Source organism: Buteo buteo, chromosome 9, assembly GCF_964188355.1.
Source record: "Buteo buteo chromosome 9, bButBut1.hap1.1, whole genome shotgun sequence".
NCBI lineage: Eukaryota > Metazoa > Chordata > Aves > Accipitriformes > Accipitridae > Buteo > Buteo buteo.
The window spans coordinates 4,663,806-4,689,999 of NC_134179.1; the positions used below are offsets into that span (position 1 = coordinate 4,663,806).

At 48.6% G+C, this 26,194-nt stretch overlaps 1 long non-coding RNA gene and 6 other non-coding genes across 42 annotated transcripts; all 7 read right to left on the bottom strand.

Annotated features, from left to right (window-relative positions):
* Positions 1 to 181: 181 nt before the first annotated feature.
* LOC142034195 (uncharacterized) lies at positions 182 to 24,694 on the bottom strand. Of its 36 annotated transcripts, none has more exons than XR_012651531.1 (30): positions 24,512 to 24,673; positions 24,014 to 24,134; positions 23,337 to 23,466; positions 21,857 to 21,993; positions 20,789 to 20,887; positions 20,369 to 20,448; positions 20,178 to 20,276; positions 19,857 to 19,993; positions 18,789 to 18,887; positions 18,370 to 18,449; positions 18,178 to 18,277; positions 17,857 to 17,993; positions 16,789 to 16,887; positions 16,370 to 16,449; positions 16,178 to 16,277; positions 15,857 to 15,993; positions 14,789 to 14,887; positions 14,369 to 14,448; positions 14,178 to 14,276; positions 13,857 to 13,993; positions 12,789 to 12,887; positions 12,369 to 12,448; positions 12,178 to 12,276; positions 11,855 to 11,991; positions 10,787 to 10,885; positions 10,367 to 10,446; positions 10,176 to 10,274; positions 2,517 to 2,720; positions 1,671 to 1,819; positions 182 to 800 (listed from the first exon to the last, which is right to left on the bottom strand). It is a non-coding gene; the product is annotated as an uncharacterized LOC142034195 (long non-coding RNA). The 36 variants fall into 36 exon arrangements; XR_012651534.1 differs by lacking the exon at positions 1,671 to 1,819 and adding an exon at positions 2,201 to 2,295; XR_012651527.1 differs by adding an exon at positions 2,201 to 2,295 and having other exon boundaries at positions 182 to 1,819.
* On the bottom strand, positions 11,695 to 11,779 carry LOC142035127 (small nucleolar RNA SNORD45). Its single transcript, XR_012651800.1, has one exon. It is a non-coding gene; the product is annotated as a small nucleolar RNA SNORD45 (small nucleolar RNA).
* Positions 13,697 to 13,781, bottom strand: LOC142035128 (small nucleolar RNA SNORD45). Its single transcript, XR_012651801.1, has one exon. It is a non-coding gene; the product is annotated as a small nucleolar RNA SNORD45 (small nucleolar RNA).
* LOC142035129 (small nucleolar RNA SNORD45) lies at positions 15,697 to 15,781 on the bottom strand. Its single transcript, XR_012651802.1, has one exon. It is a non-coding gene; the product is annotated as a small nucleolar RNA SNORD45 (small nucleolar RNA).
* Positions 17,697 to 17,781, bottom strand: LOC142035130 (small nucleolar RNA SNORD45). Its single transcript, XR_012651803.1, has one exon. It is a non-coding gene; the product is annotated as a small nucleolar RNA SNORD45 (small nucleolar RNA).
* LOC142035131 (small nucleolar RNA SNORD45) lies at positions 19,697 to 19,781 on the bottom strand. The gene has a single exon (XR_012651804.1). It is a non-coding gene; the product is annotated as a small nucleolar RNA SNORD45 (small nucleolar RNA).
* On the bottom strand, positions 21,697 to 21,781 carry LOC142035132 (small nucleolar RNA SNORD45). Its single transcript, XR_012651805.1, has one exon. It is a non-coding gene; the product is annotated as a small nucleolar RNA SNORD45 (small nucleolar RNA).
* Positions 24,695 to 26,194: the final 1,500 nt, after the last annotated feature.

A 26,194-nucleotide genomic window follows, 5' to 3' on the forward strand; every position in this document is an offset into this window, starting at 1 on the left:
ACGTCATCCCCCCCCCCCCCCCCCCGGTGGTCTCCAACCTTCTCCCGTCCCTTAAATATTGTTGCGGTCCCCCCGCCCCCCCCCCCCCGAATGGATATCTATTTATTTATCCCCATGCTCATCCCTACCGATATATTACGTACGGTACAAATAGGCATTTTAAAAAACGCTGAGACAAAGATGCAATAATGTCTCAAAACCAAAAAATTCAAATCATTTATTAACGGTCCAAAAAATCTTTTTCCTCCAAAAAAAAAAAAAGAAAAAAAAAGGAATAATCCTTCGGTTTATTTTTTTTAGATAAACACGTTTTAGAGCGACGGGGTCATGCACGCTGCTTTTTCTTTTTTAAAAAAATAATCTTGGCGTAACAGTGTGCGGTGCAGCAATTCAAAGGTCTGGTTTTAGGAGCAGTTTCCCCCGATACCGGGTTTAAGCTGAGTTTCCCCTGATACCGGGTTTAACGGCTCACGCGGCTACGGGGATGCAAAGCCTCGCCGGCCATGCTCGCCGACTCCTTTTCCATGCCGATTCTCACTGCAGCGGGACAGAACAAGGGTTTCCCCACCTGCGTACGGCTTCTTGTCATTCGTATTAAGCGAGGAACCTCAAAAGAGGCTGCGAAACGTTTCTTGTTGAGCTTAGAGAAATTTTGTCGAGTCCTGACCGGAGCATCACACGCCTTGAGGCACAATATGTAGTTAGGCGAGGTTTATCGTTCGCAACGGCGGATGAAAATCTGTATTTCATACAGCCTTCTTGCCTGAGAGTAAACCAATAAACTGCTCCTGCCGTAAAACCTGTAACAGAATTAATCAAACAGCTAGAGTAATAATTTGGGTATTATAGGGGAAAATAAAACCACATTCATCATATACCAGCCCCATGCGGCCTATTAAAAAACCAGCTGGGACACGGCACATGGCTATCGGGCTTTAAATAAAGTCGCTGGCCCTCTAACAGCCACTGTTCCTACCATGGTAGATACGATTAATGCAAGAAATGAACGTGCTGGATATGGGTTAGATATAAAAGATCTATTCTTTACGATCCCAAAACTCGGGGCGGAATGCAGTACACCTTCAACTGCCTACCGCGAGGCTGCGCCCTATGGGACCCGACCACCCTACACGCCTGTTCACGCTACCTATAGGCATATGTGATAAGGGCTATCAAAGGGGACGACAGCAAGGTGCGCAAGGTGGAAGGGAGTTCCCTGTTACCTTTGGCTCTAAACCCTGGCGAGGCTCCCAGAGGAACTACGCTCTGGTTTCGAGCGCGCTACTAGCAGTGCGGGAAGGGCTGCCAACCGCCCAGCCGTTAACTCGAGCGAGATAAATCAAGTTAGGTGTGCCTATTCCTATTTGTCCCGGGTTTGGCTGGGATAGGCTTAATTTTCACAAGGAGCTGGGAGAAGGCACAGCCAGGGCCGCTGAGGGGATATTCCATACCATACGACATCATGCTCAGTATAGAACTGGGGGAGCTGGCTGGGGGGAGGGGGGGTCGCGGCTCTGGAACGGGCTGAGCATCGGGTTCCGGGTGGTGAGCAATTGCATTGTGCATCACTCACTTTACACATTCTTTTATTAGTAGTATTGGAATTGTTATTGCTTCTCTCCTTGTGTTGTCCTATTAAACCGTCCTTATCTCAACTCGTGAGTTTTTACCTTTTTCTTCGGATTCTCCTCCCCATCCCACCAGGGGCGGGAGTAGTGAGCGAGCGGCCTCGTGGTGCTTTGCTGCCGGCTGGGCTGAAACCATGACAATCCTTTTTGGTGCCCAAAGTGGGGCACGAAGGGTTGAGACAACGACAGATCTGGCCAGAGCGTGTTAAAACAAATTCGTTATACACATTCCTTATGTTAAATAGTCACTGGTCACAGTGTTGGTTCATTTGTTCACATGGTGGCGTTGTGTAACTTCTTATACCCTCTATGTATTCCCTGCGATTATGTTTATCACCTCTGGGAGAGGGATCAGGATTATCATTTTGCTGTATTGGGTAATGTCAACTTATGATATAATTACATCACTGGTCATGGGGTTAAGCTGGTATTTGTGTGCGGCGGCGTTGTCATGCCTGTACCTCAGATGCCTTCTCTCGGAATTTATTAGTAATCACACCCAATCCATGGGGAAGACGGGGGGATACTTTGTCCCACTCTGCCACCTCCCCTTCCTCCTTCCCGCTACTTACAACAGCTTTTGAGAATTTTGAATATCCTTGGGATGTTCGAGCCAGCATGCTGTTAGCGCTGTGTCTCCCAAATATGTTTCAGGTCTTGTTGAGGGCTACAAAAAAAGTTTTTTTACGAATACCACCCAGAGATCTGCCCCAAGGCTGGATGTTCATGGGTGGCATGGCATGTGGGAGAGAATATGGGCAAGTATCTAGAGAACTTCTCACCTCCAGTGGCTTGGAACTTCACTCCGAAACAAGTACGGGACCCTGATCAAGTGATAGAGTATTCGAAAGGAAAATGCGGTGCCTGTTCCGAAGAGGCACAACTTACCGCACTGTGCTGGGCCCTGGCCGGTATCTACCAACCACTGCTCGATATGATGCAGCACCCTCAGGGGGAAGGGAGGGAAAACAGAGCGACAGGCACCGCAGCTATTCCAACCCTCGTGACGAGCACTGCAGCTACCCCAACCAACCCCGGCGACAGGCGCTGCAGCCGAACCAGGGAACCAACCCGTGCCGGTGTCAGCGGCCCCTGTGCAGAAGAAGAAATACACGGAGAAATCGGTTCGCTTAGCGAGGGATGAGGGTGAACCAGGGTCATCACGAGAACGGGAGGAAGAGGCAGAACCCGAGAGAATCACCCGATCCCTATCCCTGAGTGAGCTGCGAGATGTGCGAAAGGATTTCAGCTGCCTTCCAGGCGAGCACATTGGTACCTGGCTGCTCCGATGCTGGGATAATGGGGGCAGTAGCTTGGAATTAGAGGGTAGGGAAGGCAAGCAGCTGAGATCCCTGTCTAGGGAAGGGGACGTTGACAAGGTGATTGGGAAAAAGACACGAGCCCTCAGGCTCTGGAGGGGACTTTCGTCAGGTGTGAAGGAAAGGTACCCCTTCAAGGATGATGTTATATGTCACCTAGGCAAGTGGACCACCATGGAGAGAGATATCCAGTACCTGAGGGAATTAGCCGTGCTGGAGGTGATTTATAATGATTAGCCACAGATGCAGATGAAATCTAATGCACACAACCCACATGGTCGAAGTTTCTACGAAGCGCACCAGTGTCGTATGCCAACTCTGCCCAGTCAGAACTCTTACGTACTGTAAAAGGGGATAAAATCCCCCTGGTGCACATAAAATATATGTTAGGGAAGACAATCTGGGTTACTCCTGCCTCAGGCAAAGGTAAACCCATTGGTGGGATTGCTTTTGCTCAAGGACCTGGGTGCACTTGGTGGGTGATGTGAAAAGATGGGGAAGTCTGATGTGTGCCTCAAGGGGATTTGGTTTTAGGTGAGAAAAGCCAGAATGAAACTGTATGATGTTAGTTGCTATATAACCCTGCTACTGTATGTTATCACCACTATAATTGTTATAGGCTATATCCATAGTACTACAGTAAGAATCACCTAGATCAAGCGAGAATGAACTGTGATAAAATTGAGGGAAGCGCAGTAGTGACGGAACCAGAACCGACTCCAGCATGCAACAATCCGACGGTGCACGCCATCCTCCTGCTGCGTCCAATGTCACCTGCTTGTCACACCGCACTGAAGCCCAATCCTGCTCTGTCAACTGAGTGGACTTTCCACCATCCCTCCTGCCCAGACAGACTGGTATGACAGATGGAGCCGAGTCGGGAACTAAATGAACTGGACAAATGTTTTATAAACGTGACCCATAAATTAAAGGAATGACATCCATGTGTGTGCGTCTGTACATCTCTCTCTCTATATATATCAAAGGACGGCAAAGATGATGATGATTGACCAGGATGTAACTGAAGGTATGGGAACTGAGCATGATGTCAATGGTATAGAATAAGGGGTGGATACTGTCCTGGTTTCAGCTGGGATAGAGTTAATTGTCTTCCTAGTAGCTGGTACAGTGCTATGTTTTTGAGTTCACTATGCAAAGAATGTTGATAACACTGATGTTTTCAGTTGTTGCTAAGTAATGTTTAGACTAATGTCAAGGATTTTTCAGCTTCTCATGCCCAGCCAGCAAGAAGGCTGGAGGGGCACAAGAACTTGGGGGGGACACAGCCAGGGCAGCTGACCCAAAGTGGCCAGTGGGGTATTCCATACCATGTGACGTCACGTCTAGTATATAAACTGGGAGAGTGGGGGTGGGGAGTATCGCCACTCAGGGACTAACTGGGCATTGGTTGGCGGGTGGTGAACAATTGCATTGTGCATAACTTGTATATTCCAATCCTTTAATTATTACTATTTTCATTTTATTAGTGTTATCGTTATCATTATTAGTTTCTTCTTTTCTGTGCTATTAAACCATTCTTATCTCAACCCATGCGTTTTACTTTTTTTTTTTGCTGATTCTCTCCCCCGTCCTACTGGGTAGCGGGGGGAGCCAGTGAGTGGCTGCATGGTGCTTAGTTGCTGGCTGGGGTTAAACCATGAGAGCATCCTGTTGCCTACCCCTCTCTTTGTTAGTGTTTCCTCCAGTTGCCTCTCGTTTCATCCTCTCATCTCCTCCTTATTCTCTTTTTGTTGCCTCCTGTTGCCTCCTCCTTCTTTTGTCTTTGGTGTCCTACTCTGTCCTCCTTTCCCTCCTCTTTTTTCCTTCTCCTGTAGCCTCCTATTGCCTCCTCCTCCTCCTCTGCTTGCTTCCTGTAACCTCATCTGGCATCCTGTCATCCCCTCCTTTTCCTCTTTCGGTTACCTCCTGTTGCTTCCTCCTCCTTTTCTTGCTACTGCCTTTTGCCTCCTTCTTATTTACCTCCTATGTCCTGCTGTGTCCTCCTCTTGCCTCCACTTGTTCCTCCCCACTGTTGCCTCCTCCTCCTCCTCTTGCCAACCTTTGTTTCATGGTTCCTCTTCCTCCTAAGCCCCTCTTGCCTTTATCTTGCTGCCTGTTGCCTCTGTCTTTTTCTCCATCTTGCAGGCCTCCTCTCCTCAACTGTTGCCTTCTGCTGCCTCCTGTTGCCTCCACTTCCTCATTTTCCTCTTGTGTCCTCCTGCTTCCTCCTCTTCGGCTGCCTTCTGTTGACCCTTGGTGTGTCCTCCTCCTCCTTCCCCTCTTTCTCTTTTCTCCTCTTGATGCCTTGAGTAAAGGCTGGAGTTAAAAGACTCCATTGTATTTTAATTTGTGCTTGCTTAAGCAACTTTGAAACTTCTAACATATAAGAAAACCTTGAAGTTTGTTAACGGTATGCACAAATAGATAAGAAGCCTTAAGTTCTGCTGAGCTTTGTGATTAAAACCTGCCAGGACCAGCAAATTGGGAAGAAGAGATGAACCATCTGAGATGACCCACACTGCGCATGCCTTAGGAGAGAGTTCAATTAGCGGACACCAAGAAAATAACCACCAGAGGGTTTCAAGGACCCCAAAAGACCACCAACCCATTTAATAGCACATGCCTGAAAGGGCGGACACTATGTAAATAATTTCTGGGAAATAACATGAATATGTACGACAATTCTGGGAAATGTAATGAATATGTATATATTAGAACAATATAAGCTTTGATTGCTGTAGGCAATGGTATGCACGATGGGCGGAACGATCCCCCATGTATCCAGCACTGCAATAAAGAATGCCTGCATTCTAAAACTCCAAAATCGAGTCTCAGAGAGTTTCTCTGACCGGCTTTTTCGGTAACACGCTTGCCTCCTCTCTCTACCTGTTTTGTCCTCAGCCTCCTCCTCCTCATGTTCCCTTCACCTCCAGGAGGCAACAGGAGGTCCCAGGAGAGTGAGGGAACAGCAGGCAAGGAAAGGCAGCAGAAGGCAAGACAATGCGGAGATGAGAGGCAAGAGGAGGAGGAAGAGCATGCAACAGGAGGCAACAAGATGCAACAGGAGAAAATATTAGGAGGAAGAAGAGGATGCAAGAGCAGGATGAGGTGGAATGAATGGGATTCAAGAGGAACCAAGCGCAGGAGGCGGAGGAGGAGTGTTAAAGAATTTTCAAACATGGGTTTCTCTAGGTTTGCTTTATTAACAGCTCAGAGTTGGGCCACCACCGCAGTGAATGGCAAACTTCCAAAAATTTCCCAATCTTACATACCTTTTTACCACCTGTTATCCCAGTCCAAAGTCTTTGTAATTTTCCAGTTGATCTCGGTTCCCATGTCGTTATAATTCATCAATTTATCTCACTAATTCTCATGTCCCGGTTCTTCTGAAGTTAGTGGTCGTAGGCAGAAGGTCTTGGGTCACCATGATCACTTATCTTCTTACGCATCAAAGATTACCTTTGAATTTCTGAAAATCACTCAGGCTATTCTATTAATTTATCTTGTTCTAAAGTTAATCACTTACTCCCATGTCTTAGGTCTAAGATATATGATCCTTCTTCTGTTGATTCAGCTTGACTGGGTTTCAAGCCAGCCATGGAGGGGGAGACACATAGGCTTAATAAGCAGCTTATGCATATTGTTTTATAAGCACCTGCATTCTATTAATCATATCTAAACCAATTTCTAATCATTACTTATATGTCTAATATGAATAGTCTTAAAAAAAAACCAATAAGGCTTAAGGCCTAGTTCCTGAATAGTCTTAGAAACAATAAGGCTTAAGGCCTAGTTCCTTTCACAATTCCCTCCTTTTGTTTTTCATCACATTCCTGCGATCTTATTGATAACTCCACACTTGTCTTTCTATCTTCTGTACTATCCTAGAGCTACAACCTACACAGCATTGAAACAAAACAGTCACACATACTACTATGATTATAACAACAAAGACTATTACAATTAGTTTTTTCACCCAAGTAGTCAAATTTGGAAACTAAGACATTAACCAAGAGAATGTGTCAGAAAAATCTCCAAGATGTGTCATCTCTTTGAATTTGTTGCATTGTGGCACTAACCTCTCAAATTTTCTGGACATCTGTCATTAATTCTCCCGATCGATCAGTATACATACAGCAACTGGTATTTAGGACGGTACAAACTCTACCTTGTGAAGTCAGAATCATGTCTAAGGCCATCTGGTTTTGAATAGTCGTTTTTGAAAGTTCAGTTACCTCTTTCTGGAGAGTGGAAAGTCCGTGAGCAGTTGAATTTGTTAATTTTTTCAATTTCTCCAGAGACATTTAAGACTGCTTTCTCCAATTCACTTACTCCTAGAGCCAGAATTAACCATCTAACAAATGAATGGAATCCTGTTGGTCTTTCAATCAATGGATTTACAGTTCTTCAAATCTGACTTAAAAAGGTTCAATGCCATGTTGTACTTGAGACAGTTTTTGGGTGAATTTCCAAATCTGTAGACATTACTCCTAGGGTACAAATACCTCCCCAATCTGGAGGTAAAGCTTTATAAGCTTTGCTCCCACATAACCAAAAAATACCTAAGTTCTCAGGTGCTGGCCAACTTAAACACAATCCTGAGTTGATAGAAGTCGTGTTTTGGCATTGAGTCCAATTTCCTACAAATGAATGATTTTTATATAAATATTGATTATCAACACTTGGGAGATAACATCTTTGTACACAGTGGATTTGTGAATAGTCTCCTGAATTTGATAGTTTAATTTCCCAGATTTGTTCTTCATAAGATTCAGAAAAAGTAGTATTAACCCCGTATTTTTTATAATTTGCATTTTTAGGAATCGGTATTCCTACTAATTGAAATCCTTGATTCACTGTCTTTGGTAGAGCAACACAAATCCAACATTCACTTAGATTTAGATTATCGGTAAAAGATTTCATTAATGACACATGTTGGTGTGTCAAATTCCTGTTGGTCCAGGAATTTCTGTAGGCCTGTAATTTGGCCCGAAATTTGAAAAGAACAATTACTATATATAATAACAGTTCTATTGGTACAAACAAACCCAGTGGGATGGGGGAGAAAATTGGAAAAAGTAGTAAAACTCGTGGGTTGAGAGAAGAATGGTTTAATAGAATATAAAAAGAAGAAACTAATAATGATAATGATAACACTAATAAAGTGACAGCAGTAATGATAAAAGGATTGGAATATACAAATGATGCACAGTGCAATTGATCACCACCCACTGACTGATGCCCAGTTAGTCCCCGAGCAGCGATCCCCCTGACCCCACTCCCCCCAGTTTATAAACTAGACGTGACGTCCCATGGTATGGAATACCCTGTTGGCCAGTTTGGGTCAGGTGCCCTGGCTGTGTCCTCTTCCAACTTCCTATGTCCCTCCAGCTTTCTCACTGGCTGGGCATGAGAAGCTGAAAAATCCTTGACATTAGTCTAAACACTACTTAGCAACAACTGAAAATATCAGTTTTATCAACATTCTTCACATACTGAACTCAAAAAACACAACTCTTGACCATAAGCAGCCAAGTGACAGCAGTTTTTCCAGTTGTTGTGAAGACAAAGTTACAATGAAACAACGTCACTCCCTCATTCATCAATCACATGAAGATACAACAGGAGAATCCCATCAATACTACTTCCAAAACCGTCGCTTTAGTCACGTGATAGATTGTAGCAGTCGCTTATCTGACTCTGATGCTAACCTACTATTTTGCACTTGTGAAAACAGAAAAGTCCTAACTACATTTTCTCCAATTCATGTCTATATTTCAGTCTCCTGAACGTCTCAGCTGGTTTTTATGGTTGGGTGGGGTTTGGGTTTTGTTACCAGACCTCCCCAAAACCCTATCACTGGAGCAAAACAGCGAACGTAGGAATGTAACATCAAGTACAAGCCTGAACAGACACGGCTATGAGCCCCGCTAATCACCTGCTCTCAGTCCCACACAAAGGACGCCCTCCACCTACGCTGGCAACCTTCCCACAAAGTACCAAGATGGACCTGTAGCTAGAGGGATAACTGATTTCACTACTAACCTGGAAGACAGGTGCATACAAACTTCAGAAAGGGACACAAGATCAAGTATGCCTCTAGCAATGAAAGTCAGATGCGTGGCTTTAAGTAGACTGCCTGCAAGTCCAGCCAAGGGAGAGAGGTCCACTTTTAAATTGACTGGCTAAGGGGCAGACCTTCTTCTGGCATGAAAATTGGCCACCTGATTGGCTATGTCATGACTTTCTCAAAGCCAGTAGAAAAATTCTGGAGATGGGGAAACGCTGGAGGTCCAGCAGTGCCTCCTCTTCACCTCGAACTGAGAAGTGCTCTGCCAGCTTCCCAACTAATAGGGACTTTCCAGACCTCTCTACGGTGGGAAGGCAAGAAGGCTGCCTAATTTGGATTACTTAATACCTGTTCGGGTTGGTTTGGTTTTGGCTCTTCCTCCCCAAATCAGAACCTCCTGAGTATCTACCTGGCTTCTCGGATCTGCCCACCTATTTGTTCATTTACTTAAACCAAGGGAGAGGTGCTTGGCAGACAAAGGAGGGGCGTCAATGGGCACCGCTGATGGATTTGTGACCAGCACGCCCCTGTGCGATACAGGGACACCTGCATTGTGGCGGATCGGGAAGCGGCAACAGCCTTGCCGTCAGCTAAAATGCTGGGACATCACCTCTGTGGGTCTTCCTCCTCCCAGGACTCAGTGACGGAGTCCTAGAGCCTGACTTCAAATAAAGTCCACATCACGATTATTGCATCGTGCACAAATTATTAAGCATTTGATCAGGCCTGCAGAGGGTCCAGATGACTGAAAAAGTCTAAGGAACCGAAGATTTAGGTCACAGGAAAGCTATGTTCATCGCTAGACGATTCTGCATAGGAGTAAGCTACACCGATTGCTAAAGTCTTTTACAATAATAAAGCTCTGCGTGTCACTCGAAACCTGTGGCCAGCTCTCATTCTACCAAGGAGCTTTAACATCAAGAGCCCCATCAAGCCACTGTCTGGAAGCACCAGAGCCTTTCGGCTCTGATGAGAAGGAAACTACAACACACGGCGAGAAATTTAACCTACAGCCTCGCTGTCCCCATAGCATCGGGTGACACAGATGTCGGAAAGAAACTTTTATAGGCAGTTATGTGGTGCTGGCTAATTGAAAGCACCTCCATATAAAAAAAAACAAACCCAAAAAACAAACCGAGAAACCAACAAAAAACTCACCTGTCCTGCCTGCAAGTCACAGCCAAATCTTCCACCCGAGCTCACACAGGAACAAAACAAACCCTTCTGCTTTCCCAAATCCAAAGCATCCAGTTTTCCCTGCAAGGCAGAACAGCAGCCAATGCACTCTCCATCCTAACCAAGGTCATTACTGCAGGTGCTTCTGCAGTGCTCATGTGAAGAGTCTGTACCTGTGCGAGCGACGATACGGGTCCTACCACTAGTGCCAGGGCTGCTGCAGCGCAGAGGGAGAACCTTGTAGCTCTTTCTCCTAGAGCGCAAGGGGGTAGGGAAGGAAATAAGGATTATTTTTTTAAAAACAAAAATACATTCAGATCACCATTGAAAATATGGAACAACATGCTAAAACCCCAGGTTTTACAGTGAACAAACCCCCCCCCCAACCACAAAGCGTCCATGTACTGTCTTGCCTTCTCCATCCCACGGGTAAGTCCCTCAATAAGCGACAAGCGCACCTGACAACTCGAGCGATCCGTGCGTTTACCGCGCACAAAAGCAAACAATGCCTTTTCAGCTGGTGTATATAGCCAGAGAGCCAAATAAACTCCAGTGGCGTAACTTGCAAAGAGCTACGTGATCTTAAACTTTACCTGTAGTGCCCTACTGGAGAACTGCAGAGCCGCGGACTCTCAGAGATACTGGGGCACAACTCTTGGCCTGCCTGGAACGTTCAGGGCTCTCTCGGATACCTGGGCAGAAGCAGAAAGCATTTTGGTTTTGGAGCAAGGCTGACTACAGTTGCAAGTCTTCTTTTGCATACTCACACCTGGAAGCTAAACCAAAGCAGCTACACGTGCAGCTGAACGATTGCTCGGCGCAGCCACACCGACAGAGCTCTCCCACCACACGCTTTGAGTCATTACTACACCAAAGTCAACGTTTCCAGTGGAACCTAGCCACAAACTCTGAAACAACCTAATTCCGGGGTCACACTGATGCAAGTCATTTCTCCCAAAGAAATCCCGAAAACGGAAGTAACAAACCACGTCGTCATCTCTGCTACATCAGGTATCAGGCTGCTTCAGCTGAGCTGTAAGCGCATTTCAGAAATAACGGAACAAACCCCAACAGAAAAGACAGAACCACAGCATGCTCCTTAAAAAGAAAATCTGAGCACCTGACTCTTAACTGTGACCAAGGGAAGCTGTGACACGACCTTTCAAACGCTCTGGATGCGGAGGTGGGACTAAACGGTGTTTGTGAATTCAGAACAGGCATGCTCGTTGAGACGGGCTGGTTAAGTTTACCACCAAACCTCTACACCAGCGTTTGCTAACACTGTTCAACTTTGGGTACGCAGAGCGGCGTTCGGTTAACGTGACAGCATCTCCCAGTAACAGCCAGCGTTAACCTAACAACTCCACCTCCCTGGTGCGTAAACGGAAGAAAACTCAAACCGCGCCCCCTTCTCCTTGCGCGGGGTTAGAGTTTGTGACAGCAATTTGATGCCGTACTTGGGAAGAGCCCAAGGGCGCAGCCTAAGGGAGCTGGAGCTTCCTGGGTCTCAGAGTAATTCTAGAGCTAAAGTAGTGATAGACATCAACTCTAGATCAGATAATACATGCCAACACTCATCACTGACCCAAGACGGCAAGCTCCTCCTGTCCTACCCAAGGGTTTCAAAACCAACACGCTTCCTTCCTAAAGCGGGACGCTACCTTATTTACTTGTAACGCCACTCACACGTTCCTTGAGATGGGGCGAGAGGTAGGTTACGCAGGCCATCGAGCCACTGTCTGGAAGCACCAGAGCCTTTCGGGTACCGTTTGTCACCACGGTTTGCGTGAGAAGGAAACTACAACACACAACAGACGGCGAGAAATTTAACCTACAGCCTCGCTGTCCCCATAGCATCGGGTGACACAGATGTCGGAAAGAAACTTTTATAGGCAGTTATGTGGTGCTGGCTAATTGAAAGCACCTCCATATAAAAAAAACCAAACCCAAAAAACAAACCGAGAAACCAACAAAAAAAACTCACCTGTCCTGCCTGCAAGTCACAGCCAAATCTTCCACCCGAGCTCACACAGGAACAAAACAAACCCTTCTGCTTTCCCAAATCCAAAGCATCCAGTTTTCCCTGCAAGGCAGAACAGCAGCCAGTGCACTCTCCATCCTAACCAAGGTCATTACCGCAGGTGCTTCTGCAGTGCTCATGTGAAGAGTCTGTACCTGTGCGAGCGACGATACGGGTCCTACCACTAGTGCCAGGACTGCTGCAGCGCAGAGGGAGAACCTTGTAGCTCTTTCTCCTAGAGCGCAAGGGGGTAGGGAAGGAAATAAGGATTATTTTTTTAAAAACAAAAATACATTCAGATCACCATTGAAAATATGGAACAACATGCTAAAACCCCAGGTTTTACAGTGAACAAAACCCCCCCCCAACCACAAAGCGTCCATGTACTGTCTTGCCTTCTCCATCCCACGGGTAAGTCCCTCAATAAGCGACAAGCGCACCTGACAACTCGAGCGATCCGTGCGTTTACCGCGCACAAAAGCAAACAATGCCTTTTCAGCTGGTGTATATAGCCAGAGAGCCAAATAAACTCCAGTGGCGTAACTTGCAAAGAGCTACGTGATCTTAAACTTTACCTGTAGTGCCCTACTGGAGAACTGCAGAGCCGCGGACTCTCAGAGATACTGGGGCACAACTCTTGGCCTGCCTGGAACGTTCAGGGCTCTCTCGGATACCTGGGCAGAAGCAGAAAGCATTTTGGTTTTGGAGCAAGGCTGACTACAGTTGCAAGTCTTCTTTTGCATACTCACACCTGGAAGCTAAACCAAAGCAGCTACACGTGCAGCTGAACGATTGCTCGGCGCAGCCACACCGACAGAGCTCTCCCACCACACGCTTTGAGTCATTACTACACCAAAGTCAACGTTTCCAGTGGAACCTAGCCACAAACTCTGAAACAACCTAATTCCGGGGTCACACTGATGCAAGTCATTTCTCCCAAAGAAATCCCGAAAACGGAAGTAACAAACCACGTCGTCATCTCTGCTACATCAGGTATCAGGCTGCTTCAGCTGAGCTGTAAGCGCATTTCAGAAATAACGGAACAAACCCCAACAGAAAAGACAGAACCACAGCATGCTCCTTAAAAAGAAAATCTGAGCACCTGACTCTTAACTGTGACCAAGGGAAGCTGTGACACGACCTTTCAAACGCTCTGGATGCGGAGGTGGGACTAAACGGTGTTTGTGAATTCAGAACAGGCATGCTCGTTGAGACGGGCTGGTTAAGTTTACCACCAAACCTCTACACCAGCGTTTGCTAACACTGTTCAACTTTGGGTACGCAGAGCGGCGTTCGGTTAACGTGACAGCATCTCCCAGTAACAGCCAGCGTTAACCTAACAACTCCACCTCCCTGGTGCGTAAACGGAAGAAAACTCAAACCGCGCCCCCTTCTCCTTGCGCGGGGTTAGAGTTTGTGACAGCAATTTGATGCCGTACTTGGGAAGAGCCCAAGGGCGCAGCCTAAGGGAGCTGGAGCTTCCTGGGTCTCAGAGTAATTCTAGAGCTAAAGTAGTGATAGACATCAACTCTAGATCAGATAATACATGCCAACACTCATCACTGACCCAAGACGGCAAGCTCCTCCTGTCCTACCCAAGGGTTTCAAAACCAACACGCTTCCTTCCTAAAGCGGGACGCTACCTTATTTACTTGTAACGCCACTCACACGTTCCTTGAGATGGGGCGAGAGGTAGGTTACGCAGGCCATCGAGCCACTGTCTGGAAGCACCAGAGCCTTTCGGGTACCGTTTGTCACCACGGTTTGCGTGAGAAGGAAACTACAACACACAACAGACGGCGAGAAATTTAACCTACAGCCTCGCTGTCCCCATAGCATCGGGTGACACAGATGTCGGAAAGAAACTTTTATAGGCAGTTATGTGGTGCTGGCTAATTGAAAGCACCTCCATATAAAAAAAACCAAACCCAAAAAACAAACCGAGAAACCAACAAAAAACTCACCTGTCCTGCCTGCAAGTCACAGCCAAATCTTCCACCCGAGCTCACACAGGAACAAAACAAACCCTTCTGCTTTCCCAAATCCAAAGCATCCAGTTTTCCCTGCAAGGCAGAACAGCAGCCAATGCACTCTCCATCCTAACCAAGGTCATTACCGCAGGTGCTTCTGCAGTGCTCATGTGAAGAGTCTGTACCTGTGCGAGCGACGATACGGGTCCTACCACTAGTGCCAGGACTGCTGCAGCGCAGAGGGAGAACCTTGTAGCTCTTTCTCCTAGAGCGCAAGGGGGTAGGGAAGGAAATAAGGATTATTTTTTTAAAAACAAAAATACATTCAGATCACCATTGAAAATATGGAACAACATGCTAAAACCCCAGGTTTTACAGTGAACAAAACCCCCCCCCAACCACAAAGCGTCCATGTACTGTCTTGCCTTCTCCATCCCACGGGTAAGTCCCTCAATAAGCGACAAGCGCACCTGACAACTCGAGCGATCCGTGCGTTTACCGCGCACAAAAGCAAACAATGCCTTTTCAGCTGGTGTATATAGCCAGAGAGCCAAATAAACTCCAGTGGCGTAACTTGCAAAGAGCTACGTGATCTTAAACTTTACCTGTAGTGCCCTACTGGAGAACTGCAGAGCCGCGGACTCTCAGAGATACTGGGGCACAACTCTTGGCCTGCCTGGAACGTTCAGGGCTCTCTCGGATACCTGGGCAGAAGCAGAAAGCATTTTGGTTTTGGAGCAAGGCTGACTACAGTTGCAAGTCTTCTTTTGCATACTCACACCTGGAAGCTAAACCAAAGCAGCTACACGTGCAGCTGAACGATTGCTCGGCGCAGCCACACCGACAGAGCTCTCCCACCACACGCTTTGAGTCATTACTACACCAAAGTCAACGTTTCCAGTGGAACCTAGCCACAAACTCTGAAACAACCTAATTCCGGGGTCACACTGATGCAAGTCATTTCTCCCAAAGAAATCCCGAAAACGGAAGTAACAAACCACGTCGTCATCTCTGCTACATCAGGTATCAGGCTGCTTCAGCTGAGCTGTAAGCGCATTTCAGAAATAACGGAACAAACCCCAACAGAAAAGACAGAACCACAGCATGCTCCTTAAAAAGAAAATCTGAGCACCTGACTCTTAACTGTGACCAAGGGAAGCTGTGACACGACCTTTCAAACGCTCTGGATGCGGAGGTGGGACTAAACGGTGTTTGTGAATTCAGAACAGGCATGCTCGTTGTGACGGGCTGGTTAAGTTCACCACCAAACCTCTACACCAGCGTTTGCTAACACTGTTCAACTTTGGGTACGCAGAGCAGCATTCGGTTAACGTGACAGCATCTCCCAGTAACAGCCAGCATTAACCTAACAACTCCACCTCCCTGGTGCGTAAACAGAAGAAAACTCAAACCGCGCCCCCTTCTCCTTGCGCGGGGTTAGAGTTTGTGACAGCAATTTGATGCCGTACTTGGGAAGAGCCCAAGGGCGCAGCCTGAGGGAGCTGGAGCTTCCTGGGTCTCAGAGTAATTCTAGAGCTAAAGTAGTGATAGACATCAACTCTAGATCAGATAATACATGCCAACACTCATCACTGACCCAAGACGGCAAGCTCCTCCTGTCCTACCCAAGGGTTTCAAAACCAACACGCTTCCTTCCTAAAGCGGGACGCTACCTTATTTACTTGTAACGCCACTCACACGTTCCTTGAGATGGGGCGAGAGGTAGGTTACGCAGGCCATCGAGCCACTGTCTGGAAGCACCAGAGCCTTTCGGGTACCGTCTGTCACCACGGTTTGCGTGAGAAGGAAACTACAACACACAACAGACGGCGAGAAATTTAACCTACAGCCTCGCTGTCCCCATAGCATCGGGTGACACAGATGTCGGAAAGAAACTTTTATAGGCAGTTATGTGGTGCTGGCTAATTGAAAGCACCTCCATATAAAAAAAAACAAACCCAAAAAACAAACCGAGAAACCAACAAAAAACTCACCTGTCCTGCCTGCAAGTCACAGCCAAATCTTCCACCCGAGCTCACACAGGAACAAAACAAACCCCTTCTGCTTTCCCAAATCCAAAGCATCCAGTTTTCCCTGCAAGGCAGAACAGCAACCAATGCACTCTCTATCCTAACCAAGGTCATTACTGCAGGTGCTTCTGCAGTGCTAATGTGAAGAGTCTGTACCTGTGCGAGCGACGATACGGGTCCTACCACTAGTGCCAGGACTGCTGCAGCGCAGAGGGAGAACCTTGTAGCTCTTTCTCCTAGAGCGCAAGGGGGTAGGGAAGGAAATAAGGATTATTTTTTTAAAAACAAAAATACATTCAGATCACCATTGAAAATATGGAACAACATGCTAAAACCCCAGGTTTTACAGTGAACAAAACCCCCCCCAACCACAAAGCGTCCATGTACTGTCTTGCCTTCTCCATCCCACGGATAAGTCCCTCAATAAGCGACAAGCGCACCTGACAACTCGAGCGATCCGTGCGTTTACCGCGCACAAAAGCAAACAATGCCTTTTCAGCTGGTGTATATAGCCAGAGAGCCAAATAAACTCCAGTGGCGTAACTTGCAAAGAGCTACGTGATCTTAAACTTTACCTGTAGTGCCCTACTGGAGAACTGCAGAGCCGCGGACTCTCAGAGATACTGGGGCACAACTCTTGGCCTGCCTGGAACGTTCAGGGCTCTCTCGGATACCTGGGCAGAAGCAGAAAGCATTTTGGTTTTGGAGCAAGGCTGACTACAGTTGCAAGTCTTCTTTTGCATACTCACACCTGGAAGCTAAACCAAAGCAGCTACACGTGCAGCTGAACGATTGCTCGGCGCAGCCACACCGACAGAGCTCTCCCACCACACGCTTTGAGTCATTACTACACCAAAGTCAACGTTTCCAGTGGAACCTAGCCACAAACTCTGAAACAACCTAATTCTGGGGTCACACTGATGCAAGTCATTTCTCCCAAAGAAATCCCGAAAACGGAAGTAACAAACCACGTCGTCATCTCTGCTACATCAGGTATCAGGCTGCTTCAGCTGAGCTGTAAGCGCATTTCAGAAATAACGGAACAAACCCCAACAGAAAAGACAGAATCACAGCATGCTCCTTAAAAAGAAAATCTGAGCACCTGACTCTTAACCGTGACCAAGGGAAGCTGTGACACGACCTTTCAAACGCTCTGGATGCGGAGGTGGGACTAAACGGTGTTTGTGAATTCAGAACAGGCATGCTCGTTGTGACGGGCTGGTTAAGTTCACCACCAAACCTCTACACCAGCGTTTGCTAACACTGTTCAACTTTGGGTACGCAGAGCAGCATTCGGTTAACGTGACAGCATCTCCCAGTAACAGCCAGCATTAACCTAACAACTCCACCTCCCTGGTGCGTAAACAGAAGAAAACTCAAACCGCGCCCCCTTCTCCTTGCGCGGGGTTAGAGTTTGTGACAGCAATTTGATGCCGTACTTGGGAAGAGCCCAAGGGCGCAGCCTGAGGGAGCTGGAGCTTCCTGGGTCTCAGAGTAATTCTAGAGCTAAAGTAGTGATAGACATCAACTCTAGATCAGATAATACATGCCAACACTCATCACTGACCCAAGACGGCAAGCTCCTCCTGTCCTACCCAAGGGTTTCAAAACCAACACGCTTCCTTCCTAAAGCGGGACGCTACCTTATTTACTTGTAACGCCACTCACACGTTCCTTGAGATGGGGCGAGAGGTAGGTTACGCAGGCCATCGAGCCACTGTCTGGAAGCACCAGAGCCTTTCGGGTACCGTCTGTCACCACGGTTTGCGTGAGAAGGAAACTACAACACACAACAGACGGCGAGAAATTTAACCTACAGCCTCGCTGTCCCCATAGCATCGGGTGACACAGATGTCGGAAAGAAACTTTTATAGGCAGTTATGTGGTGCTGGCTAATTGAAAGCACCTCCATATAAAAAAAAACAAACCCAAAAAACAAACCGAGAAACCAACAAAAAACTCACCTGTCCTGCCTGCAAGTCACAGCCAAATCTTCCACCCGAGCTCACACAGGAACAAAACAAACCCCTTCTGCTTTCCCAAATCCAAAGCATCCAGTTTTCCCTGCAAGGCAGAACAGCAACCAATGCACTCTCTATCCTAACCAAGGTCATTACTGCAGGTGCTTCTGCAGTGCTAATGTGAAGAGTCTGTACCTGTGCGAGCGACGATACGGGTCCTACCACTAGTGCCAGGACTGCTGCAGCGCAGAGGGAGAACCTTGTAGCTCTTTCTCCTAGAGCGCAAGGGGGTAGGGAAGGAAATAAGGATTATTTTTTTAAAAACAAAAATACATTCAGATCACCATTGAAAATATGGAACAACATGCTAAAACCCCAGGTTTTACAGTGAACAAAACCCCCCCCAACCACAAAGCGTCCATGTACTGTCTTGCCTTCTCCATCCCACGGATAAGTCCCTCAATAAGCGACAAGCGCACCTGACAACTCGAGCGATCCGTGCGTTTACCGCGCACAAAAGCAAACAATGCCTTTTCAGCTGGTGTATATAGCCAGAGAGCCAAATAAACTCCAGTGGCGTAACTTGCAAAGAGCTACGTGATCTTAAACTTTACCTGTAGTGCCCTACTGGAGAACTGCAGAGCCGCGGACTCTCAGAGATACTGGGGCACAACTCTTGGCCTGCCTGGAACGTTCAGGGCTCTCTCGGATACCTGGGCAGAAGCAGAAAGCATTTTGGTTTTGGAGCAAGGCTGACTACAGTTGCAAGTCTTCTTTTGCATACTCACACCTGGAAGCTAAACCAAAGCAGCTACACGTGCAGCTGAACGATTGCTCGGCGCAGCCACACCGACAGAGCTCTCCCACCACACGCTTTGAGTCATTACTACACCAAAGTCAACGTTTCCAGTGGAACCTAGCCACAAACTCTGAAACAACCTAATTCTGGGGTCACACTGATGCAAGTCATTTCTCCCAAAGAAATCCCGAAAACGGAAGTAACAAACCACGTCGTCATCTCTGCTACATCAGGTATCAGGCTGCTTCAGCTGAGCTGTAAGCGCATTTCAGAAATAACGGAACAAACCCCAACAGAAAAGACAGAATCACAGCATGCTCCTTAAAAAGAAAATCTGAGCACCTGACTCTTAACCGTGACCAAGGGAAGCTGTGACACGACCTTTCAAACGCTCTGGATGCGGAGGTGGGACTAAACGGTGTTTGTGAATTCAGAACAGGCATGCTCGTTGAGACGGGCTGGTTAAGTTCACCACCAAACCTCTACACCAGCGTTTGCTAACACTGTTCAACTTTGGGTACGCAGAGCAGCATTCGGTTAACGTGACAGCATCTCCCAGTAACAGCCAGCATTAACCTAACAACTCCACCTCCCTGGTGCGTAAACAGAAGAAAACTCAAACCGCGCCCCCTTCTCCTTGCGCGGGGTTAGAGTTTGTGACAGCAATTTGATGCCGTACTTGGGAAGAGCCCAAGGGCGCAGCCTAAGGGAGCTGGAGCTTCCTGGGTCTCAGAGTAATTCTAGAGCTAAAGTAGTGATAGACATCAACTCTAGATCAGATAATACATGCCAACACTCATCACTGACCCAAGACGGCAAGCTCCTCCTGTCCTACCCAAGGGTTTCAAAACCAACACGCCTCCTTCCTAAAGCGGGACGCTACCTTATTTACTTGTAACGCCACTCACACGTTCCTTGAGATGGGGCGAGAGGTAGGTTACGCAGGCCATCGAGCCACTGTCTGGAACCACCAGAGCCTTTCGGGTACCGTCTGTCACCACGGTTTGCGTGAGAAGGAAACTACAACACACAACAGACGGCGAGAAATTTAACCTACAGCCTCGCTGTCCCCATAGCATCGGGTGACACAGATGTCGGAAAGAAACTTTTATAGGCAGTTATGTGGTGCTGGCTAATTGAAAGCACCTCCATATAAAAAAAAACAAACCCAAAAAACAAACCGAGAAACCAACAAAAAACTCACCTGTCCTGCCTGCAAGTCACAGCCAAATCTTCCACCCGAGCTCACACAGGAACAAAACAAACCCTTCTGCTTTCCCAAATCCAAAGCATCCAGTTTTCCCTGCAAGGCAGAACAGCAGCCAATGCACTCTCCATCCTAACCAAGGTCATTACTGCAGGTGCTTCTGCAGTGCTCATGTGAAGAGTCTGTACCTGTGCGAGCGACGATACGGGTCCTACCACTAGTGCCAGGGCTGCTGCAGCGCAGAGGGAGAACCTTGTAGCTCTTTCTCCTAGAGCGCAAGGGGGTAGGGAAGGAAATAAGGATTATTTTTTTAAAAACAAAAATACATTCAGATCACCATTGAAAATATGGAACAACATGCTAAAACCCCAGGTTTTACAGTGAACAAAACCCCCCCCCAACCACAAAGCGTCCATGTACTGTCTTGCCTTCTCCATCCCACGGATAAGTCCCTCAATAAGCGACAAGCGCACCTGACAACTCGAGCGATCCGCGCGTTTACCGCGCACAAAAGCAAACAATGCCTTTTCAGCTGGTGTATATAGCCAGAGAGCCAAATAAACTCCAGTGGCGTAACTTGCAAAGAGCTACGTGATCTTAAACTTTACCTGTAGTGCCCTACTGGAGAACTGCAGAGCCGCGGACTCTCAGAGATACTGGGGCACAACTCTTGGCCTGCCTGGAACGTTCAGGGCTCTCTCGGATACCTGGGCAGAAGCAGAAAGCATTTTGGTTTTGGAGCAAGGCTGACTACAGTTGCAAGTCTTCTTTTGCATACTCACACCTGGAAGCTAAACCAAAGCAGCTACACGTGCAGCTGAACGATTGCTCGGCGCAGCCACACCGACAGAGCTCTCCCACCACACGCTTTGAGTCATTACTACACCAAAGTCAACGTTTCCAGTGGAACCTAGCCACAAACTCTGAAACAACCTAATTCTGGGGTCACACTGATGCAAGTCATTTCTCCCAAAGAAATCCCGAAAACGGAAGTAACAAACCACGTCGTCATCTCTGCTACATCAGGTATCAGGCTGCTTCAGCTGAGCTGTAAGCGTATTTCAGAAATAACGGAACAAACCCCAACAGAAAAGACAGAACCACAGCATGCTCCTTAAAAAGAAAATCTGAGCACCTGACTCTTAACCGTGACCAAGGGAAGCTGTGACACGACCTTTCAAACGCTCTGGATGCGGAGGTGGGACTAAACGGTGTTTGTGAATTCAGAACAGGCATGCTCGTTGAGACGGGCTGGTTAAGTTTACCACCAAACCTCTACACCAGCGTTTGCTAACACTGTTCAACTTTGGGTACGCAGAGCGGCATTCGGTTAACGTGACAGCATCTCCCAGTAACAGCCAGCGTTAACCTAACAACTCCACCTCCCTGGTGCGTAAACGGAAGAAAACTCAAACCGCGCCCCCTTCTCCTTGCGTGGGGTTAGAGTTTGTGACAGCAATTTGATGCCGTACTTGGGAAGAGCCCAAGGGCGCAGCCTAAGGGAGCTGGAGCTTCCTGGGTCTCAGAGTAATTCTAGAGCTAAAGTAGTGATAGACATCAACTCTAGATCAGATAATACATGCCAACACTCATCACTGACCCAAGACGGCAAGCTCCTCCTGTCCTACCCAAGGGTTTCAAAACCAACACGCCTCCTTCCTAAAGCGGGACGCTACCTTATTTACTTGTAATGCCATTCACACGTTCCTTGAGATGGGGCGAGAGGTAGGTTATGCAGGCCATCGAGCCACTGTCTGGAAGCACCAGAGCCTTTCGGGTACCGTTTGTCACCACGGTTTGCGTGAGAAGGAAACTACAACACACAACAGACGGCGAGAAATTTAACGTACAATGGAGACACCTATGACCAACAAGCACGACTGAGACGAAGGCCTTTTTCTCAGGGGAAAAGCACGCATCAAATAAATAATTGCTGAACAGGCCAGTACAGTTCACGTTAAATGGGAAAAAACCCAGCAGATTTGAGGATCACAGCATAAGAACTGACTTCCACAATACTACTTTTGTATAGTACTAAAGCATAAAGCCACTACACATATTGAAAAAGTCCGTGTATTACGTAAACCTATTGTTCCTCTAATCATTACATCATTATTTAAGTACATTTTCGTATATGCTAATGTCTATTTCTGTGTGTATAAATACCTATAAAACCCAAACCTTTACTCTTCCTCTGGCCATACTCACCTTTCACCTCAACGTACACCAAGATGCATCATAAAATCCACATGCAATTATCTACAAAATTCCAGTGAAACCTGTAGCTAATATTTCAGGACGACTGCTACAAAATTCATCAGGAATGCAGACACCACCACCAGTTAGAGAACATTAAATGCACAACGTTCCCAAATCTGATAACTCTTTTAGGACACAAATCCTTAAGTTTTGTCCCTTACGTTTTTTTGTTTGTTTTTTTTTTTTTTTAATTAGGTGGTGAAATAGTTTTTGCCGTTGGTATCCAACAGCACCCGGTTCCTAGGTCAGTAGTCATCGAGATCGTCAACTAAAGGTGGTTGTTTCGACAGCTATCCTGTTCTGTTTAGTAGCATGTGCTGAGGGTTGACAGGAGACGAGGATCGTGACCTGTGCTGGCACTTGCTCCACCACAACCGTGCTGATGTGATTTGACAAATGCCAGAATTTCATCTGCCTTCAGTCTGTGTAGCCGTCCCACGAGAGCCACTGCTGTCCGTCCCCAGGTAACACTGCTCGTCCTCAAACACTCTGAGGGACTGCGCCCCTAAGCAGGGCATTGCTTTAGTCCTTAATTAGAGAAGCGCAGCATCAAAGCAGAGCAATGGAAATGCCGTAGTTAACTTTTACAAAGTTTGCAGCACGTCAAATGCTTCCCATCCCGCTAACAACCTCAGATGTATGAACCGCTCATGAATACGACCTGCGTTGCGCGTGTACATACAGGCGCGCGTGCATGTATACGCCTATGCCACTGCATTTCCCTCCTCCCCTCTATTTTCTAGTCTAGAAGCATCAAGCTCAAGGTCAAATGAAGCACTGGCAAGTAGGAAGGTACCGGTTTACCTCAGATCATTGGTTACTACCTTGACACCCAAACTACCGCTCAAAACCCCACGAGTCGCAAAAACAACAAGTCTAACATTTAACAAAACTTACCGTCAAGTGCTAAAGCTGTCACAATCGGAAGCTGCACTAGGAAGGGAATTCTCAGATGCACATACCTACAGATCTCTCTAGATCTGTATCTCATATTGCCATCCATGTTATCGTGAGGCAGTACTTCAACCTGTGGGTTTTCAGCACAGCAACAACAGTTATAAGCAAGAGTGCCTCCAGTTACTTGGCGACACTCTGATGTAAGCCATTCCTGACGTTTTTCATCTCCTGGAACTGGAATCCAATTGTTGGCGGCTATGCCTGGTAACCTACGCCTCTAAAACTGACGCTGGTTCTAGCAGCGTTTATCAACCCCAGCAAGCACAGGGCAGTGCTGTGCCCGGATTCAGTACAGGCTCCTATCAAGGGAGCCACGTGGAAATACAGCTACAGCCTCCTTGCACGTAAAGGAGCCACGCCAAGTTTGCTTCCCAGGCCTCGGTGATTCTAGCGCTAAACCGGCCACCTTCAGATTTATGCTCAGGTAATACATACCAACACCCACCCCAGGCCCAGGGGAACTAACAAAGCAGCTCCCGTTTGTACGTCACGGGGGACCGCAGGGCAAGGCAGAAGGGGCTGGGGAGCACGCACCCGACCCCTAACTGCCCACACGGGACCTGGCGGTTGCTCCCCCTCATAAAGGCACAGTGGTGCTGAAACAAGTCGACACTTACACAGTCACCTCTCCTCGTCCCAAACGAAGCTCTACAGGCCACGCGTTTCTCCAAAAGAAACGTGCTTGGGGCGGGGGGGGGGCGCATCGGGCTTTCTTCTCTCCTCCCGGCGCGGCGTCCCCTTCAAAAAGCACCAACAAAACGTCAGGTCAGGGGGGGCGGCGGCGGGGGGGAGTCCGTGCCCGGGGGCAATTCGGGCAGCTCCTCAGCACTAAGTGCCTCTCTGGACACAGACCCTTCTCCGTCCACCCTCACCGCCTCGCTTCCCGGCCTGGCCAAACCCTCCCCAGGGAAGGGGCGTGAAAGAAACCTCCCGACCTCCCAGGCTCTGAGGCGAAGCGAGGCGAAGCGAAGCGCCAGCTCGCCGCTGACCGCCCCCACCAGCGGGAGACCGAGATCGATCCCGCCGAGGGGGCCGAGGTCCCCCCCACGGACACCTCCCCGGGGCCCCGGCCGCCAGGCCCGGCGCGACCCGGCCCGGGGCGGGCTCAGCCTCACCGGCGGCTCCACCGCACCGCTGGGACGAGGTCCCAGGGCTGCAAACGCCGGCGGCCCCGGACCGGACCGGACCGAACCTAACCGGGCCTGGCCAGGCCAGGCCAGGCCGGGCCCTACCCGCACCACGCGGCAGCAGCCCCCGCCTCCGCCGCCGAGAGCGTCTCTCCGCGGGGCGGGGCGAGAGGGAGCCCCGGGAGGCCCCCGCCGGAGCTGCCCGTGGCGTTCGCCGGACCCGCGCTTGCGGACTGAGGCGGCGCCGCGGGGCGGGCCAGGACCCGGCGCTCAGGCGGGACGTCCTGCGTCTCGGCGCGGCAGGACCCCTCCCGCCTAAGCGGCGTCTGGAGAGGGAGCTCCCGGAGGTCGGCCCCGAAGCGGGCCGCTGCGGCCGCGGCTGCTTTTCCCTTCGGAAATAAAAATCTCTTTTCTCCCGGAGGGCGAGCGGCCCCGTGCGAGCGTCCCGCACGCCGCAGCGTGGGTCTGCCGGCGGGTGAAGGAGATGGCGGTTCACGGCCGCGAGGCGGTTCGTTAAGCAGCAGCGCAAACTGCGCAGCCGGTGACAGGGACCGCGGAGAAGCCAGGGCGACCCGCCGAGCAGCTGCAAACGAATTCACGAAGGGCTCAGGCGGGCAGGGGCCTCTGGGGGCCACCTAGTCCGCCCCGCCGGTCGCGCAGAGCTGGTTGCCCTGGCCCACGACCAGTTGGGTTTGGAGTATCTCCGAGGCCGGAGACTCCACAACCTGTCGGGGCCGCTCTCTGTGCCAGCGTTTGACCCGCCCTTACGGGACAAGGCAGACGGCTGTTGCTGTTGCGACGGGGTGCCCTGTCTTTTAGTTTGCACACCTTGCCTCTCGCCCTGTTAGTGAGTGGGTGCCACCGAGGAGCGGCTGGCTGCCTCTGCTTCCATCCCATGAGGTGTTTGTGCGCGTAGATGAGGTCCGCCTGAGCCTTGTCTTCTCCAGGCTAAACAGCCCCGGTTCTCTCGGCCTTTCTTCAGACTCCAGGCCCTCCCTCATCGTCACGGTGGCCCATCCCCAGACTCTCTCTGGTACATCCATGTCTCCCTCGTACTGGGGATCCCAGCACTGGACACAGCACTCCAGGTGCGGCCTCGCCAGCACTGAGCGATTTCCCCAAGAAAGCTGGGGAAGGTGCCTTCTGCCAGCGCTGAAAAAAGGGCCTGTCCAGGGTAAAAAAACACCTCGCGCAAATTCCTCCTTCTCGGGAAACATTAAGTATGTATACTGATGGAAAGCAATAATAGGTTTAAATGTACTGGATTTGGAATGAATGTGGTGCTGTAAGTCATTCTTGAGGAAAAGCTACACGCTTTCACTTGAATCATCCTAACGGAACATTGACTTGCTTAAGAAGCGTAGTAGTGAAAGAGGCCACACTCTCTGAAGCTGATACTCCATTACTGCTGGGTAGTATCTAAATCCTTAAACCCAACACACGTGCAGATAGCAGCAATGCAGGCCTTGATATTGCTGAGCTGGAAGGGCTGTTCAGCTGCTGGGGGCTGTAGCGTGGCGAGAACCACAGTACAGCCATAACATCCTTCAGACACTGCGCAGCTTACCTGAAATACAATTTAAATGATGTGACAAGCAAAGGGAATAAAAGCAACCACGCCTCTCTGCTTATACGTCGTTTTTGAATCAGAATGCAGCGATGACTGCCAGA